Source organism: Anser anser (assembly GCF_964211835.1).
Source record: "Anser anser genome assembly, chromosome: 16".
In the NCBI taxonomy this organism is placed as follows: domain Eukaryota; kingdom Metazoa; phylum Chordata; class Aves; order Anseriformes; family Anatidae; genus Anser; species Anser anser.
In genome coordinates, this window is record NC_139737.1 from 17,353,976 (window position 1) to 17,372,107 (window position 18,132).

General features: G+C 54.2%; 1 long non-coding RNA gene across 1 annotated transcript in view; it reads right to left on the reverse strand.

Moving 5' to 3' along the window:
* Positions 1 to 2,108: 2,108 nt before the first annotated feature.
* LOC310882732 overlaps positions 2,109 to 18,132 on the reverse strand; it is a 39,671-nt gene continuing 23,647 nt past the window's right edge. The window contains exon 2 of the long non-coding RNA XR_014573118.1: positions 2,109 to 8,657. This is a non-coding gene — a long non-coding RNA (uncharacterized lncRNA). The remainder of the gene's footprint in view (positions 8,658 to 18,132) is intronic.

The following is an 18,132-nucleotide window of genomic DNA, read 5'->3' on the forward strand; positions in this document are numbered from 1 at the left end:
AGTGAACATAGAGGTATAACAGCCCTCTCATTTCCTGTTGACCTTAGAAAAGTAGGAATTGAACCCACACAAGAGAAATCAAAATTCTCCATACTTCCCTTATATTATTTTCTAGTAGAGTCAGCTAATCAAGCTATCGGGCCCATACCCCGAAAATGATGGTTTAACCCCCTCCTCTACTAATGAACCCTTACGCGACCCCAATCATAACCTTCAGCCTCATCTTGGGCACCACAATCACAATTTCCAGCAACCACTGAGTTCTGGCCTGGACAGGACTGGAGATCAACGCACTAGCCATCATTCCCCTAATTGCCAAATCCCACCACCCACGAGCAGTAGAAGCCGCAACGAAATACTTCCTAACCCAAGCAGCTGCTTCCGCCCTGGTCCTATTCTCTAGCATAACCAATGCCTGAGTCACCGGCCAATGAGACATCACACAAATAAACCACCCAACCTCCTGTCTACTACTGACAGCAGCAATCGCTATTAAACTGGGCCTAGTGCCATTTCACTTCTGATTCCCAGAAGTACTACAAGGATCGCCACTAATAACAGCCCTGCTACTCTCGACCCTCATAAAATTCCCCCCAATAACCCTGCTCCTACTAACATCCAAATCCCTCGACCCAGCTCTACTCACCGCCATGGCCCTAGCCTCAACAGCACTAGGAGGCTGAATAGGACTGAACCAAACACAAACACGCAAAATCCTAGCCTTCTCGTCCATCTCCCACTTAGGCTGAATCGCCATCATCCTAGTTTACAGCCCCAAATTGGCCTTACTTACCTTCTACCTATACTAGGATGGCCTCTAGCAGGATTTACTCACTGATTCCCACTACTCACTGGGTTTACCCTACACCAAACATGAGCAAAAGCCCACTTCGGGGTAATATTTACAGGAGTAAACCTAACGTTCTTCCCCCAGCACTTCCTAGGCCTAGCAGGAATACCCCGACGATACTCGGACTATCCCGACGCCTACACACTATGAAACACCATTTCCTCCATCGGCTCCCTAATCTCAATAGTAGCCGTAATCATACTAATATTCATCATCTGAGAAGCCTTTTCGGCCAAACGAAAAGTCCTACAACCAGAACTAACTACCACAAACGTTGAATGAATCCACGGCTGCCCTCCCCCATACCATACTTTCGAGGAACCGGCCTTCGTCCAAGTACAAGAAAGGAAGGAATCGAACCCTCACATGCTGGTTTCAAGCCAACTGCATTAACCGCTCATGCTTCTTTCTTATGAGACGTTAGTAAACCAATTACATAGCCTTGTCAAGACTAAATCACAGGTAAAAATCCTGTACATCTCATGTGGCCAACCACTCCCAACTAGGATTCCAAGACGCCTCATCACCCATCATAGAAGAACTCGTTGAATTCCACGACCACGCCCTAATCGTTGCCCTAGCTATCTGCAGCCTAGTTCTCTACCTTTTAGCCCACATACTAACAGAAAAAACTCTCGTCCAATGCTGTAGACGCCCAAGAAGTAGAGCTGATCTGGACAATCCTACCTGCTATCGTCCTGGTACTCCTCGCCCTCCCATCCCTACAAATCCTCTACATAATGGACGAAATCGACGAACCAGACCTCACCCTAAAAGCCATCGGCCACCAATGATACTGAAGCTACGAATACACAGACTTCAAAGACCTATCATTCGACTCCTACATAGTGCCCACCCCAGACTTACCCAACGGCCACTTCCGACTGCTAGAAGTTGACCACCGCGTAGTTATCCCAATAGAATCCCCCATCCGCGTGATCATTACTGCAGGAGACGTACTCCACTCCTGAGCAGTCCCAACGCTCGGAGTTAAAACAGACGCAATCCCAGGCCGACTAAACCAAACTTCATTCATTACCACCCGGCCTGGGATTTTTTACGGACAATGCTCAGAAATTTGCGGGGCTAATCACAGCTACATACCCATTGTAGTAGAATCAACCCCACTCCCACATTTCGAGGCCTGATCGTCCCTTCTATCATCATCCTAATCATTAAGAAGCTATGCAACAGCACTAGCCTTTTAAGCTAGCCAAAGAGGGACTTCCCCCTCCTTAATGATATGCCACAGCTTAACCCCGCACCATGATTTTCAATCATAATTATAACCTGATTAACCCTAGCACTCCTCATCCAACCAAAACTACTAGCCTTCACCACAACCAACCCCCCATCAAATAAGACCTCCCTCACTACCAAACCCACACCATGATCCTGACCATGAACCTAAGCTTCTTTGACCAATTTTCCAGCCCCAATCTATTCGGCATCCCCTTAATCCTACTATCCCTACTCTTCCCAGCCCTACTATTCCCGTCCCCAAACAACCGATGAATCAACAACCGCCTTTCTACTATCCAAACATGACTCCTTCACCTAATCACAAAACAACTAATAGTCCCACTCAACAAAAATGGCCACAAATGAGCCATAATATTTACATCCCTAATAATCATACTTCTTACAATCAACCTTCTAGGCCTCCTTCCATATACATTCACCCCAACCACCCAACTATCTATGAACATAGCCCTAGCCTTCCCACTATGGCTCGCCACACTACTAACAGGCCTACGAAACCAACCATCAGCCTCTTTAGCCCACCTATTACCCGAAGGTACCCCTACACCCCTAATCCCCGCACTAATCCTGATCGAAACAACCAGCCTACTAATCCGCCCCCTAGCCCTCGGAGTCCGCCTTACAGCCAACCTTACAGCAGGACACTTACTCATCCAACTCATCTCTACAGCTTCCATTGCATTAATACCCACCCTTCCTGCAGTATCCATCCTAACAATAATCATCCTACTACTCCTAACCATCCTAGAAGTAGCAGTAGCCATAATCCAGGCCTACGTCTTCGTGCTCCTTCTAAGCCTATACTTACAAGAAAACATCTAATGGCACACCAAGCACACTCATACCACATAGTTGACCCAAGCCCTTGACCAATCTTCGGGGCAGCCGCCGCCCTACTCACAACCTCAGGATTAATCATGTGATTCCACTACAACTCATCCATACTACTAACCCTAGGCCTCATCTCAATACTCCTAGTAATACTCCAATGATGACGAGACATTGTACGAGAAAGCACCTTCCAAGGCCATCACACTCCCACAGTCCAAAAAGGCCTACGATACGGCATAATCCTTTTCATCACATCCGAAGCATTCTTCTTCTTAGGGTTCTTCTGAGCGTTCTTCCACTCGCGCCTGGCCCCAACCCCAGAACTAGGAGGCCAATGACCCCCAACAGGAATTAAACCACTCAACCCGATAGAAGTCCCCCTACTAAACACAGCCATCCTACTAGCCTCAGGCGTTACCGTAACGTGAGCCCATCACAGCATCACAGAAGGAAACCGAAAACACGCCATCCACGCCCTAACCCTAACGATCCTCCTGGGATTCTACTTCACAGCCCTACAAGCAATAGAATACCACGAAGCCCCATTCTCAATCGCCGATAGCGTCTACGGATCTACCTTCTTCGTTGCCACTGGATTCCACGGACTCCACGTAATCATCGGATCCTCCTTCCTGACCGTCTGCCTCTTCCGACTGATCAAGTTCCACTTTACATCAGACCACCACTTCGGATTCGAGGCAGCAGCCTGATACTGACACTTCGTAGACGTCATCTGACTATTCCTCTACATAACCATCTACTGATGAGGATCTTGCTCTTCTAGTATATTAATTACAATTGACTTCCAATCTCTAGAATCTGGTATAAACCCAGAGGAGAGCAATGAACGCACTCATGTTCATATTCGCCCTATCATCAATCCTAAGCGCCGCCCTAACCGCATTAAACTTCTGACTCGCCCAAATAAACCCCGACTCAGAGAAACTCTCACCGTACGAATGTGGATTCGACCCACTTGGATCTGCTCGATTACCATTCTCAGTCCGATTCTTCCTCAGTAGCCATCCTGTTCGTCCTATTCGACCTAGAAATCGCCCTCCTACTCCCCCTGCCATGAGCCGTCCAACTCCAATCCCCCCTAATGACCCTCACCTGAACTGTAGTGATCCTCCTTCTCCTAACACTCGGACTGGCCTACGAGTGAATTCAAGGGGGCCTAGAATGAGCAGAATAACAGAAAGTTAGTCTAACCAAAAAGATAGCTGGTTTCGACCCAGCAGATTACAGCCAACCCTGTAACTTTCTTATGTCGCCCCTACATTTAAGCTTCTACTCAGCCTTCATTTTCAGCGGACTAGGACTAGCCTTCCACCGAACCCACCTAGTATCCGCCCTACTATGCCTTGAAAGCATAATATTATCGATATTCGTAGGCCTATCAATATGATCCATCGAAAACCAAGTCTCCTCATTCACCATGGTACCAATTCTCATGCTAACCTTCTCAGCGTGTGAGGCGGGCACAGGCCTGGCCATCCTAGTAGCCTCCACCCGCACACATGGCTCCGACCATCTACACAACCTAAACCTCCTGCAATGCTAAAAATCATCCTACCCACAATCATACTTCTTCCAACAGCCCTGCTGTCTCCACCAAAATTTCTATGGACTAACACCACCTTATACAGCCTCCTAATCGCTGCCCTAAGCCTACAGTGATTAATCCCAACCTACTACCCCTACAAATTTTTATCCAACTGAACAGGAATTGACCAAATCTCATCCCCCCTCCTAGTACTATCCTGCTGACTACTCCCACTCATAATCATAGCAAGCCAAAACCACCTGCAACAAGAACCCCTACAACGCAAACGAATCTTTATCTCAACCTTAGTCGCAGTCCAGCCATTCATCCTACTAGCCTTTTCCACCACAGAACTAGCACTATTTTACATCTCATTTGAAGCAACCCTCATTCCCACCCTAATCTTAATCACCCGATGGGGGAACCAACCAGAACGCCTAAGCGCTGGCATCTACCTGCTATTCTACACGCCAGTAAGCTCTCTACCCCTGCTAATCACAATCATACACCTATACGTGAAAATTGGCACCCTGCACCTGCCAACCCTACAACTAACCCACCCAACCCTATCCACCTCATGGACAGGAATACTATCAGGTCTAGCACTGCTCATAGCATTCATAGTAAAAGCCCCACTATACGGCCTACACCTCTGACTGCCAAAAGCCCACGTAGAAGCACCCATCGCAGGCTCAATACTCCTCGCCGCCCTACTACTAAAGCTAGGAGGATACGGAATTATACGAGTCACTCTATTTATGGGCCCACTGTCCAACCTCCTGCACTACCCCTTCCTAACCCTGGCCCTATGAGGCGCCCTAATGACTAGCTCAATCTGCCTACGACAGACAGACCTAAAATCACTAATCGCTTATTCATCCGTTAGCCACATAGGCCTAGTTATCGCCGCAGGAATAATCCAAACCCACTGATCATTCTCAGGGGCAATGATCCTAATAATTTCCCATGGACTAACTTCCTCCATACTATTCTGCCTAGCCAACACAAACTATGAACGTACGCACAGCCGAATTCTACTACTCACACGAGGCCTACAACCTCTCCTACCACTCATAGCTACCTGATGATTGCTGGCCAATCTAACAAACATAGCCTTACCCCCAACAACAAACCTCATAGCAGAGCTAACCATTATAATCACCTTATTCAACTGATCTGCCTTCACGATCATCCTAACAGGAATCGCAACCCTACTAACCGCCTCCTACACCTTATTCATACTACTAATGACCCAACGAGGCTCAATCCCCTCCCACATCACATCTATGCAAAACTCAACCACGCGAGAACACCTGCTCATAACACTCCACATTATCCCAATATTCCTCCTAATCCTCAAACCCGAACTGATCTCCGGAATCCCCTCATGCAAGTATAGTTTAAACCAAACATTAGACTGTGATTCTAAGAATAGAAGTTCAAACCTTCTTACCTGCCGAGGGGAGGGTTTAACCAACAAGAGCTGCTAACTCTTACATCTGAGCCTAAAACCTCAGCCCCCTTACTTTTAAAGGATAACAGCAATCCACTGGTCTTAGGAACCACCCATCTTGGTGCAAATCCAAGTAAAAGTAGTGAACCCCACACTACTAATCAACTCCCTCACACTACTCACGCTGACAATCCTCCTAACCCCAATCATCCTGCCATTTCTATTTAAAAACTTTAAAAACACCCCACAAGCCACCACCCGCGCTGTTAAAACCGCATTCCTAATTAGCCTAGCCCCTACAACCGCATTCATCTACTCGGGAGTAGAATCTGTCACCTGCCACTGGGAGTGAAAATTCATTATAAACTTTAAAATCCCCCTGAGCCTAAAAATAGACCAATACTCAATAACATTTCTTCCAATCGCCCTATTTGTAACATGATCAATCCTACAATTCGCCATATGATACATGGCCTCAGAGCCATACGTAACAAAATTTTTCACCTACCTACTGACATTCCTAGTCGCCATACTCCTCCTAACAACCGCAAACAACATATTCCTCCTATTCGTAGGCTGGGAAGGAGTACGAATCATGTCCTTCCTTCTCATCGGCTGATGACAAGGCCGAGCAGATGCCAACACCGCCGCCCTACGAGCCGTAATCTACAACCGAATCGGAGACATCGGACTGATCCTGAGCATAGCATGACTAGCTTCAACATTCAACACCTGAGAGATCCAACAAGCCGTACACCCCCACCAAACCCCAATCCTCCCCCTCATAGGATTAATCCTCGCAGCCGCAGGAAAATCCGCCCAATTTGGACTCCACCCATGACTGCCCGCAGCAATAGAAGGCCCCACCCCAGTATCAGCCCTACTGCACTCCAGTACCATAGTAGTAGCCGGAATCTTCCTGCTCATCCGCATGCACCCCCTGCTAGCCACCAACCAGACAGCCCTAACTGCCTGCCTATGCCTAGGTGCTCTATCAACCCTATTCGCTGCCACATGCGCCCTAACCCAAAATGACATCAAAAAAATCATTGCTTTCTCAACATCCAGCCAACTAGGACTAATAATAGTCACTATCGGACTAAACCTCCCACAACTAGCCTTCCTACACATCTCAACCCATGCCTTCTTTAAAGCCATACTATTCCTATGCTCAGGGTCTATCATCCACAACCTAAACGGAGAACAAGATATCCGAAAGATAGGAGGCCTACAGAAAATACTCCCAGTCACTACTTCCTGCCTAACCATCGGAAACCTGGCGCTGATAGGAACCCCATTCCTAGCCGGATTCTACTCAAAAGACCTCATCATCGAAAGCTTAAACACATCATACCTAAATACTTGAGCCCTACTCCTAACCCTTATAGCCACAGCATTCACCGCAACCTACAGCATCCGCATAACCATCCTAGTCCAAGCTGGACAAACCCGAATCCCCCCAATAGTATCAATAAACGAAAACAACCCACTAATCACCGCCCCCCTAACCCGACTCGCCCTAGGCAGCATTACAGCAGGAATAATCATTACCTCTTTCATCACACCAACCAAAACCCCCCCAATAACCATACCCCTTATCACCAAAACTGCTGCCATCCTCATAACAATCCTAGGAATCATCCTAGCCCTAGAACTATCGAACATAACACACACCCTCACTCACCCCAAACCAAACCCCCTCATAAACTTCTCCTCTGCATTAGGGTACTTCAACCCCCTAGTACACCGATTCTTCTCCAAAAACCTACTAGAAAAGGGACAAAACATTGCCCTACACTTGATCGACCTCTCCTGACTCAAAAAAATAGGGCCAGAGGGCCTTGCTGAACTACAAGTAGCCGCAAGCAAAGCCGCAACCTCAATACACACAGGGCTAATTAAGGCCTACCTAGGATCCTTCGCCCTCTCCATCCTGGTAATAATCCTAATAACACACAGACTCACTAATGGCCCCTAACATCCGCAAATCCCATCCCCTACTAAAAATAATCAACAACTCCCTAATCGACCTACCCGCCCCCTCCAACATCTCTGCCTGATGAAACTTCGGCTCCCTTCTAGCCATCTGCTTAGCCACACAAATCCTAACAGGCCTGCTACTAGCCATACACTACACCGCAGACACTTCACTCGCCTTCTCCTCAGTAGCTCACACATGCCGAGACGTCCAGTACGGATGGCTCATCCGCAACCTCCACGCCAACGGTGCTTCGCTCTTCTTTATCTGCATCTACTTACACATCGGACGAGGCCTCTACTACGGCTCCTACCTATACAAAGAAACCTGAAACACAGGAGTAATCCTCCTACTCACCCTAATAGCAACTGCCTTCGTAGGGTATGTCCTACCATGAGGACAAATGTCATTCTGAGGGGCCACCGTAATCACCAACCTATTCTCAGCCATCCCGTACATTGGGCAAACTCTAGTAGAATGAGCCTGAGGAGGATTCTCAGTAGACAATCCAACCTTAACCCGATTCTTCGCCATCCACTTCCTACTGCCCTTCCTAATTGCAGGAATCACCCTAGTCCACCTAACCTTCCTACACGAATCAGGCTCAAATAACCCACTAGGAATCGTATCAGACTGCGACAAAATCCCATTCCACCCATACTTCTCCATTAAAGACAGCTTAGGGCTTACCCTAATAATCACCCCTCTAATAGCACTAGCCCTATTTTCACCGAACCTCCTGGTTCTTGGAATCCTAGTTGGGAGTGGTTGGCCACATGAGATGTACAGGATTTTTACCTGTGATTTAGTCTTGACAAGGCTATGTAATTGGTTTACTAACGTCTCATAAGAAAGAAGCATGAGCGGTTAATGCAGTTGGCTTGAAACCCATCCCCAGTGGTGCCAGTGCACTCTCTGGACTCACTGCACTGCATGTCCAGTGGTGCCAGTGCACTCTCTGCACTCACTGCACTGCATTCCCTCTGGTGCCAGTGCACTCTGTGGACTCACTGCAGTGCATCCCTAGTGGTGCCATTGCACTCTCTGGACTCACTGCACTGCATCCCCAGTGGTGCCAGTGCACTCTCTGGACTCACTGCACTGCATCACCAGTGGTGCCAGAGCACTCTCTGGACTCACTGCACTGCATCCTCTGTGCTGCCAGTGCACTCTCTGGACTCACTGCAGTGCATCCCCAGTGGTGCCAGTGCACTCTCTGGACTCACTGCACTGCAGACCCAGTGGTGCCAGTGCACTCTCTGGACTCACTGCACTGCATCCCCACTGGTGCCAATGCACTCTCTGGACTCACTGCACTGCATCCCCAGTGGTGCCAGTGCACTCTCTGGACTCACTGAAGTGCATCCCCAGTGGTGCCAGTGCACTCTCTGGAGTCACAGCACTGCATCCCCAGTGGTGCTAGTGCACTCTGTGGACTCACTGCAGTGCATCCCCAGTGGTGCCAGTGCACTCTCTGGACTCACTGAAGGGCATTCTCAGTGGTGCCAGTGCACTCTCTGGACTCACTGCACTGCATCCCCAGTGGTGCCAGTACACTCACTGGACTGACTGCACTGCATTCCCAGTGGTGCCAGGGCACTCTCTGGACTCACCTCACCGCATCCCCAGTGGTGCCAGTGCACTCTCTGGAGTAACTGCAGTGCATCACCAGTGGTGCCAGTGCACTCTCTGGACTCACTGCACTGCATTCCCAGTGGTGCCAGTGCACTCTCTGGACTCACTGCACTGCATCCCCAGTGGTGCCAGAGCACTCTCTGGACTCACTGCAGTCCATCACCAGTGGTGCCAGTGCACTCTCTGGACTCACTGCACTGCATCCCCAGTGGTGCCAGTGCACTCTCTGGACTCACTGCACTGCATCCCCAGTGGTGCCAGTGCACTCTCTGGACTCCCGGCACCGCATCCCCAGTGGTGCCAGTGCACTCTCTGGGCTCACTGCAGTGCATCCCCAGTGGTGCCAGTGCACTCTCTTGACTCACTGCACTGCATCCCCAGTGGTGCCAGTGCACTCACTGGATTCACTGCACTGCATCCCCAGTGGTGCTAGTGCACTCTCTGGACTCACTGCAGTGCATCCCCAGTGGTACCAGTGCACTCTCTGGACTCACTGAAGTGCATTCTCAGTGGTGCCAGTGCACTCTGTGGACTCACTGCAGTGCATCCCCAGTGGTGCCAGTGCGCTCTCTGGACTCACTGCAGTGCATCCCCAGTGGTGCCAGTGCGCTCTCTGGACTCACTGCACTGCATCCCCAGTGGTGCCACTGCACTCTCTGGACTCACTGCACTGCATCCCCAGTGGTGCCAGTGCACTCTCTGGACTCACTGCAGTGCATCCCCACTGGTGCCAGTGCACTCTCTGGACTCACTGCACTGCATCCCCAGTGGTACCAGTGCACTCTGTGGACTCACTGCAGTGCATCCCCAGTGGTGCCAGTGCACTCTCTGGACTCACTGCACTGCATCCCCAGTGGTGCCAATGCACTCTCTGGACTCACTGCAGTGCATCCCCACTGGTGCCAGTGCACTCTCTGGACTCACTGCACTGCATCCCAAGTGGTGCCAGTGCACTCTCTGGAGTCACTGCACTGCATCCCCAGTGGTGGCAGTGCACTCTCTGGACTCACTGCACTGCATCCCCAGTGGTGCCAGTGCACTCTGTGGACTCACTGCACTGCATCCCCAGTGGTGCCAGTGCTATCCCTGGACTCACTGTAGTGCATCCCCAGTGGTGCCAGTGCACTCTCTGGACTCACTGCAGTGCGTCCCAATGGTGCCAGTGCACTCTCTGGACTCACTGCACTGCATCCCCAGTGGTGCCAGTGCACTCACTGGACTCACTGCGCTGCATCCCCAGTGGTGCCAGTGCACTCTCTGGGCTCACTGCAGGGCATCCCCAGTGGTGCCAGAGCACTCTCTGGACTCACTGCACTGCATCCCCAGTGGAGCCAGTGCTATCCCTGGACTCACTGTAGTGCATCCCCAGTGGTGCAGGTGCACTCTCTGGACTCACTGCAGGGCATCCCCAGTGGTTCCAGTGCACTCTCTGGACTCACTGAAGTGCATCCCCAGTGCACTCTCTGGACTCACTGCAGTGCATTCCCGGTGGTGCCAGTGCACTCTCTGGACTCACTGCAGTGCATCCCCAGTGGTGCTAGTGCACTCTGGACTCACTGCAGTGCATCCCCAGTGGTGCCAGTGCACTCTCTGGACTCACTGAAGTGCATCCCCCGTGGTGCCAGTGCGATCTCTGGACTCACTGCACTGCATTCCCAGTGGTGCCAGTGCACAATCTGGACTCACTGCACTGCATCCCCACTGGTGCCAGTGCACTCTCTGGACTAACTGCAGTGCATCCCCAGTGTTGCCAGTGCACTCTCTGGACTCACTGCACTGCATCCACAGTGGTGCCAGTGCACTCTCTGGACTCACTGCAGTGCATCACCAGTGGTGCCAGTACACTCTCTGGACACACTGAAGTGCATTCTCAGTGGTGCCAGTGCACTCTCTGGACTCACTGCGCTGCATCCCCAGTGGTGCCTGTACACTCACTGGACTCACTGCACTGCATCCCCAGTGGTGCCAGTGCAGTCTCTGCACTCACTGAAGTGCATCTCCAGTGGTGCCAGTGAACTCTCTGGACTCACTGCAGTGCATCCCCAGTGGTGCCAGTGCACTCTCTGGACTCACTGCACTGCATCCCCAGTGGTGCCAGTGCACTCTCTGGACTCACTGCACTGCATCCCCAGTTGTGCCAGTGCACTCTCTGGACTCACTGTACTGCATCCCCAGAGGTGCCAGTGCACTCTCTGGACTCACTGCACTGCATCCCCAGTGGTGCCAATGCACTCTCTGGACTCACTGCTGTGCATCCCCAGTGGTGCCAGTGCACTCTCTGGACTCACTGAAGTGCATTCTCAGTGGTGCAAGTGCACTCTCTGGACTCACTGCACTGCATCCCCAGTGGTGCCAGTGCACTCTCTGGACTCACTGCACTGCATCCCCAGTGGTGCCAGTGCACTCTCTGGACTCACTGTACTGCATCCCCAGTGGTGCCAGTGCACTCTCTGGACTCACTGCACTGCATCCCCAGTGGTGCCAATGCACTCTCTGGACTCACTGCTGTGCATCCCCAGTGGTGCCAGTGCGCTCTCTGGACTCACTGAAGTGCATCCCCAGTGGTGCCAGAGCACTCTCTGGACTCACTGATGTGCATCCCCCTTGGTGCCTGTGCACTCTCTGGAGTAACTGCAGGCCATCCCCAGCGGTGCCAAAGCACTCTCTGGACTCCCGGCACCGCATCCCCAGTGGTGCCAGTGCACTCTCTGGGCTCACTGCACTGCATCCCCAGTGGTGCCAGTGCACTCACTGGACTCACTGTACTGCATCATCAGTGATGCCAGTGCACTCTCTGGACTCACTGAATTGCATCCCCAGTGCACTCTCTGGACTCACTGCAGTGCATTCCCGGTGGTGCCAGTGCACTCTCTGGACTCACTGCAGTGCATCCCCAGTGGTGCTATTGCACTCTGGACTCACTGCAGTGCATCCCCAGTGGTGACAGTGCACTCTCTGGACTCACTGCACTGCATCCCCAGTGGTGCCAGTGCACTCTCTGGACTCACTGCAGTGCATTCCCCATTGCTGCCAGTGCACTCTCTGGACTCACTGCAGTGCATCCCCAGTGGTGCTAGTGCACTCTGGACTCACTGCAGTGCATCCCCAGTGGTGCCAGTGCACTCTCTGGACTCACTGCTGTGCATCCCCAGTGGTGCCAGTGCGCTCTCTGGACTCACTGAAGTGCATCCCCAGTGGTGCCAGAGCACTCTCTGGACTCACTGATGTGCATCCCCCTTGGTGCCTGTGCACTCTCTGGAGTAACTGCAGGCCATCCCCAGCGGTGCCAAAGCACTCTCTGGACTCCCGGCACCGCATCCCCAGTGGTGCCAGTGCACTCTCTGGGCTCACTGCACTGCATCCCCAGTGGTGCCAGTGCACTCTCTGGAGTCACTGCACTGCATCCCCAGTGGTGCCAATGCACTCTCTGGACTTCCGGCACCGCATCCCCAGTGGAGCCAGTGCACTCTCTGGACTCGCGGCACTGCATCCCCAGTGGTTCCAGTGCACTCTCTCGAGTCACTGCACTACATCCCCAGTTGTGCCAGTGCACTCACTGGACTCACTGTACTGCATCATCAGTGATGCCAGTGCACTCTCTGGACTCACTGAATTGCATCCCCAGTGCACTCTCTGGACTCACTGCAGTGCATTCCCGGTGGTGCCAGTGCACTCTCTGGACTCACTGCAGTGCATCCCCAGTGGTGCTATTGCACTCTGGACTCACTGCAGTGCATCCCCAGTGGTGACAGTGCACTCTCTGGACTCACTGCACTGCATCCCCAGTGGTGCCAGTGCACTCTCTGGACTCACTGCAGTGCATTCCCCATTGCTGCCAGTGCACTCTCTGGACTCACTGCAGTGCATCCCCAGTGGTGCTAGTGCACTCTGGACTCACTGCAGTGCATCCCCAGTGGTGCCAGTGCACTCTCTGGACTCACTGTACTGCATCCCCAGTGGTGCCAGTGCACTCTCTGGACTCACCGCACTGCACCCTGAGTGGTGCCAGTGCACTCTCTGGACTCACTGCACCGCATCCCCACTGGTGCCAGTGCACTCTCTGGAGTCACTGCGCTGCATCCCCAGTGGTGCCAAAGCACTCTCTGGACTCCCGCCACCGCATCCCCAGTGGTTCCAGTGCACTCTCTGGACTCACTGCACCGCATCCCCAGTGCTGCCTGTGCACTCTCTGGACTCACTGCAGGGCATCCCCGGTGGAGCCAGTGTACTCTCAGGATTCACTGCAGTGCATCCCCAGTGGTGCCAGTGCACTCTCTGGACTCACTGCACTGCATCCCCAGTGGTGCCACTGCACTCTCTGGACTGACTGCACTGCACCCCAGTGGTGCCAGTGCACTCTCTGGCGTCACTGCACTGCATCCCCCGTGGTGCAAGTGCACTCTCTGGACTCACTGGAGTGCATCACCTGTGCTGCCAGTGCACTCTCTGGACTCACTGCACTGCATCCCCAGTGCTGCCAGTGCACTCTCTGGACTCGCGTCACTGCATCCCCAGTGGTGCCAGTGCACTCTCTGGACTCACTGAAGTGCATCCCCAGTGGTGACAGTTCACTCTCTGGACTCACTGCAGTGCATTCCCGGTGGTGCCAGTGCACTCTCTGGACTCACTGCAGTGCATCCCCAGTGGTGCTAGTGCACTCTGGACTCACTGCAGTGCATCCCCAGTGGTGCCAGTGCACTCTCTGGACTCACTGTACTGCATCCCCAGTGGTGCCAGTGCACTCTCTGGACTCACCGCACTGCACCCTGAGTGGTGCCAGTGCACTCTCTGGACTCACTGCAGTGCATTCCCGGTGGTGCCAGTGCACTCTCTGGACTCACTGCAGTGCATCCCCAGTGGTGCTAGTGCACTCTGGACTCACTGCAGTGCATCCCCAGTGGTGCCAGTGCACTCTCTAGACTCACTGCACTGAATCCCCAGTGGTGCCAGTGTACTCTCTGGACTCACTGTACTGCATCCCCAGTGGTACCAGTGCAGTCTCTGGACTCACCGCACTGCACCCTGAGTGGTGCCAGTGTACTCTCTGGACTCACTGCACCGCATCCCCAGTGGTGCCAGTGCACTCTCTAGAGTCACTGCGCTGCATCCCCAGTGGTGCCAGTGCACTCTCTGGACTCCCGCCACCGCATCCCCAGTGGTTCCAGTGCACTCTCTGGACTCACTGCACTGCATCCCCAGTGGTGCCAGTGCACTCTCTGGTCTCACTGCACCGCATCCCCAGTGGTGCCAGTGCACTCTCTGGAGTGACTGCAGTGCATCCCCAGTGGTGCCAGTGCACTCTCTGGACTCGCGTCAATGCATCCCCAGTGGTGCTAATGCACTCTCTGGACTCACTGCACTGCATCCCGAGTGGTGCCATTGCACTCTCTGGACTCACTGCACTGCATCCCTAGTGGTGCCAGTGCACTCTCTGGACTCACTGCACTGCATCTCCAGTGGCGCCAGTGAACTCTCTGGACTCACTGCACTGCATCCCCAGTGGTGCCAGTGCACTCTCTGGACTCACTGCACTGCATCCCTAGTGGTGCCAGGGCACTCTCTGCAGACACTGCAGTGCATCCCCAAAGGTGACAGTGCACTCTCTGGACTCACTGCAGTGCATCCCCAGTGGTGCCAGTGCACTCTCTGGACTCACTGCACTACTCCAGCCGCGGCAGTCGCTCCAGCCGCGGTAGCCCTCCAGCCTCGGCAGCCGCGGCAACCGCGGCAGCCGCTCCAGCCGCGGCAGCCGCTCCGTCCGCGGCATACGCGGTAGACTCTCCAACCGCGGCAGCCGCTCCAGCCGCGGAAGCCGCGGCAGCCGCTCCAAACGCGGCAGGCGCTCCAACCGCGGCAACCGCTCCAGCCGTGGCAGCCGCTCCACTCGGTAGCGGCTGGAGCGGCTGCCGCGGCTAGAGCGGCTGGAGCGGCTGCCGCGGCTGGAGCTCCTGCCGCGTTTGGAGCGGTTACCGCGGCTGGAGCGGCTGGAGCGGCTGCCGCGGCTGGAGCGGCTGCCGCGGCTGGAGGGGCTAACGCGGCTGGAGAGGCTGACGCGGTTGGAGCGTCTAGAGCGTCTGCCGCGGCTGGAGGGGCTACCGCGGCTGGAGCGGTTGACGCGGCTGGAGCGGAAACCGAGGCTGGAGCGCCACTCTCTGGACTCACTGCACTGCATCACCAGTGGTGCCAGTGCACTCTCTGGACTCACTGCACTGCATCACCAGTGGTGCCAGTGCACTCACTGGACTCACTGCAGTGCATCCCCAGTGGTGCCAGTGCACTCTCTGGACTCACTGCACTGCATCCCCAGTGGCGCTAGTGCACTCTCTGGACTCACTGCAGTGCATCCCCAGTGGTGCCAGTGCACTCTCTGGACACACTGAAGTGCATTTTCAGTGGTGCCAGTGCACTCTCTGGACTCACTGCACTGCATCCCCAGTGGTGCCAGTGCACTCTCTGGACTCACTGCATTGAAGCCCCAGTGGTGCAGGTGCACTCTCTGGACTCACTGCAGTCCATCCCCAGTGGTGCCAGTGCACTCTCTGGACTCACTGCACTGCATCCCCAGTGGTGCCAGTGCACTCTGTGGACTCACTGCAGTGCATCCCCAGTGGTGCCAGTGCGCTCTCTGGACTCACTGCAGGGCATCCCCAGTGGTGCCAGTGCACTCTCTGGACTCACTGCACTGCATCCCCAGTCCTGCCAGTGCACTCTCTTGACTCACTGCAGTGCATCCCCAGTGGTGCCAGTGCACTCTCTGGACTCACTGCAGTGCATCCCCAGTGGTGCCAGTGCACTCTCTGGACTCACTGAAGTGCATTCTCAGTGGTGCCAGTGCACTCTCTGGACTCACTGCAGTGCATCCCCAGTGGTGCCAGTGCACTCACTGGACTCACTGCACTGCATCCCCAGTGGTGCCAGTGCACTCTCTGGGCTCACTGCAGGGCATCCCCAGTGGTGCCAGTGCACTCTCTGGGCTCACTGTAGTGCATCCCCCGTGGTGCCAGTGCACTCTCTGGACTCACTGCAGTGCATCCCCAGTGGCGCCAGTGCTATCCCTGGACTCACTGCACTGCATCCCCAGTGGTGCCAGTGCACTCTCTGGACTCACTGCAGGGCATCCCCTATGGTGCCAGTGCACTCTCTGGACTCAGTGCACTGCATCCCCAGTGGTGCCAGTGCACTCTCTGGACTCACTGCAGTGCATCCCCAGTAGTGCCATTGCACTCTCTGCACTCACTTCACTGCATCGCCAGTGGTGCCAGTGCACTCTCTGGACTCACTGCACTGCATTCCCAGTGGTGACAGTGAAGTCTTTGGACTCACTGCACTCCATCCCCACTGGTGCCTTTGCACTCCCTGGACTCACTGCACTGCTCCAGCCGCGGCAGCCGCTCCAGCCGCGGTAGTCCTCCAGCCGTGGCAGCCGCTCCACTCGGTAGCGGCTGGAGCGGCTGCCGCGGCTGGAGCGGATGCCGCGGTTGGAGCGGCTGACGCGGCTGGAGCGGCTGGAGCGGCTGCCGCGGCTGGAGCGGCTGGAGCGGCTGCCGCGGCTGGAGCGGCTGGCGCGGCTGCAGGAGCTACCGCGGCTGGAGCGGTTAACGCGGCTGGAGCGGATGCCGAGGCTGGAGCAGTGCAGTGAGTCCAGAGAGTGCACTGGCACCTTGGGGATGCAGTGCAGTGAGTAAAGAGAGTGCACTGGCACCATTGGGGATGTAGTGCAGTGAGTCCAGAGAGTGCACTGGCACCACTGGGGATGCAGTGCAGTGAGTCCAGAGAGTGCACTGGCACCAATGGGGATGCAGTGCCGTGAGTCCAGAGAATGCACTGGCACCACTGGGGATACGGTGCCGGGAGTCCAGAGAGTGCTTTGGCACCACTGTGGATGCAGTGCAGTGAGTCCACAGACTGCACTGACACCAGTGGGAATGCGGTGCAGTGAGTCCAGAGAGTGCACTGGCACCACTGGAGATGCATTGCAGTGAGTCCAGAGAGTGCAATGGCACCACTGCGGATGCACTGCATTGAGTCCAGAGAGTGCACTGGCACCACTGGGGAAGCAGTGCAGTGAGTCCAGAGAGTGCACTGGCACCACTGGGGATGCAGTGCAGTGAGTCCAGAGAGTGCACTGGCACCACTGGGGATGCAGTGCAGTGAGTCCAGAGAGTGCACTGGCAGCACTGGGGATGCAGTGCAGTGAGTCCAGAGAGTGCACTGGCACCACTGGGGATGCAGTTCAGTGAGTCCAGAGAGTGCACTGGCACCACTGGGGATGCAGTGCAGTGAGTCCAGAGAGTGCACTGGCACCACTGAGAATGTACTTCAGTGAGTCCAGAGAGTGCACTGGCACCACTGGGGATGCAGTGCAGTGAGTCCAGAGATTGCACTGGCACCACTGGGGTTGCAGTGCTGTGACTCCAGAAAGCGCACAGGCACCACTGGGGATGCAGTGCAGTGAGTCCAGAGAGTGCACTGGCACCACTGGGGATGCACTGCAGTGAGCCCAGAGAGTGCACTGGCACCACTGGGGATGCACTGCAGTGAGACCAGTGAGTGCACTGGCACCACTGGGGATGCAG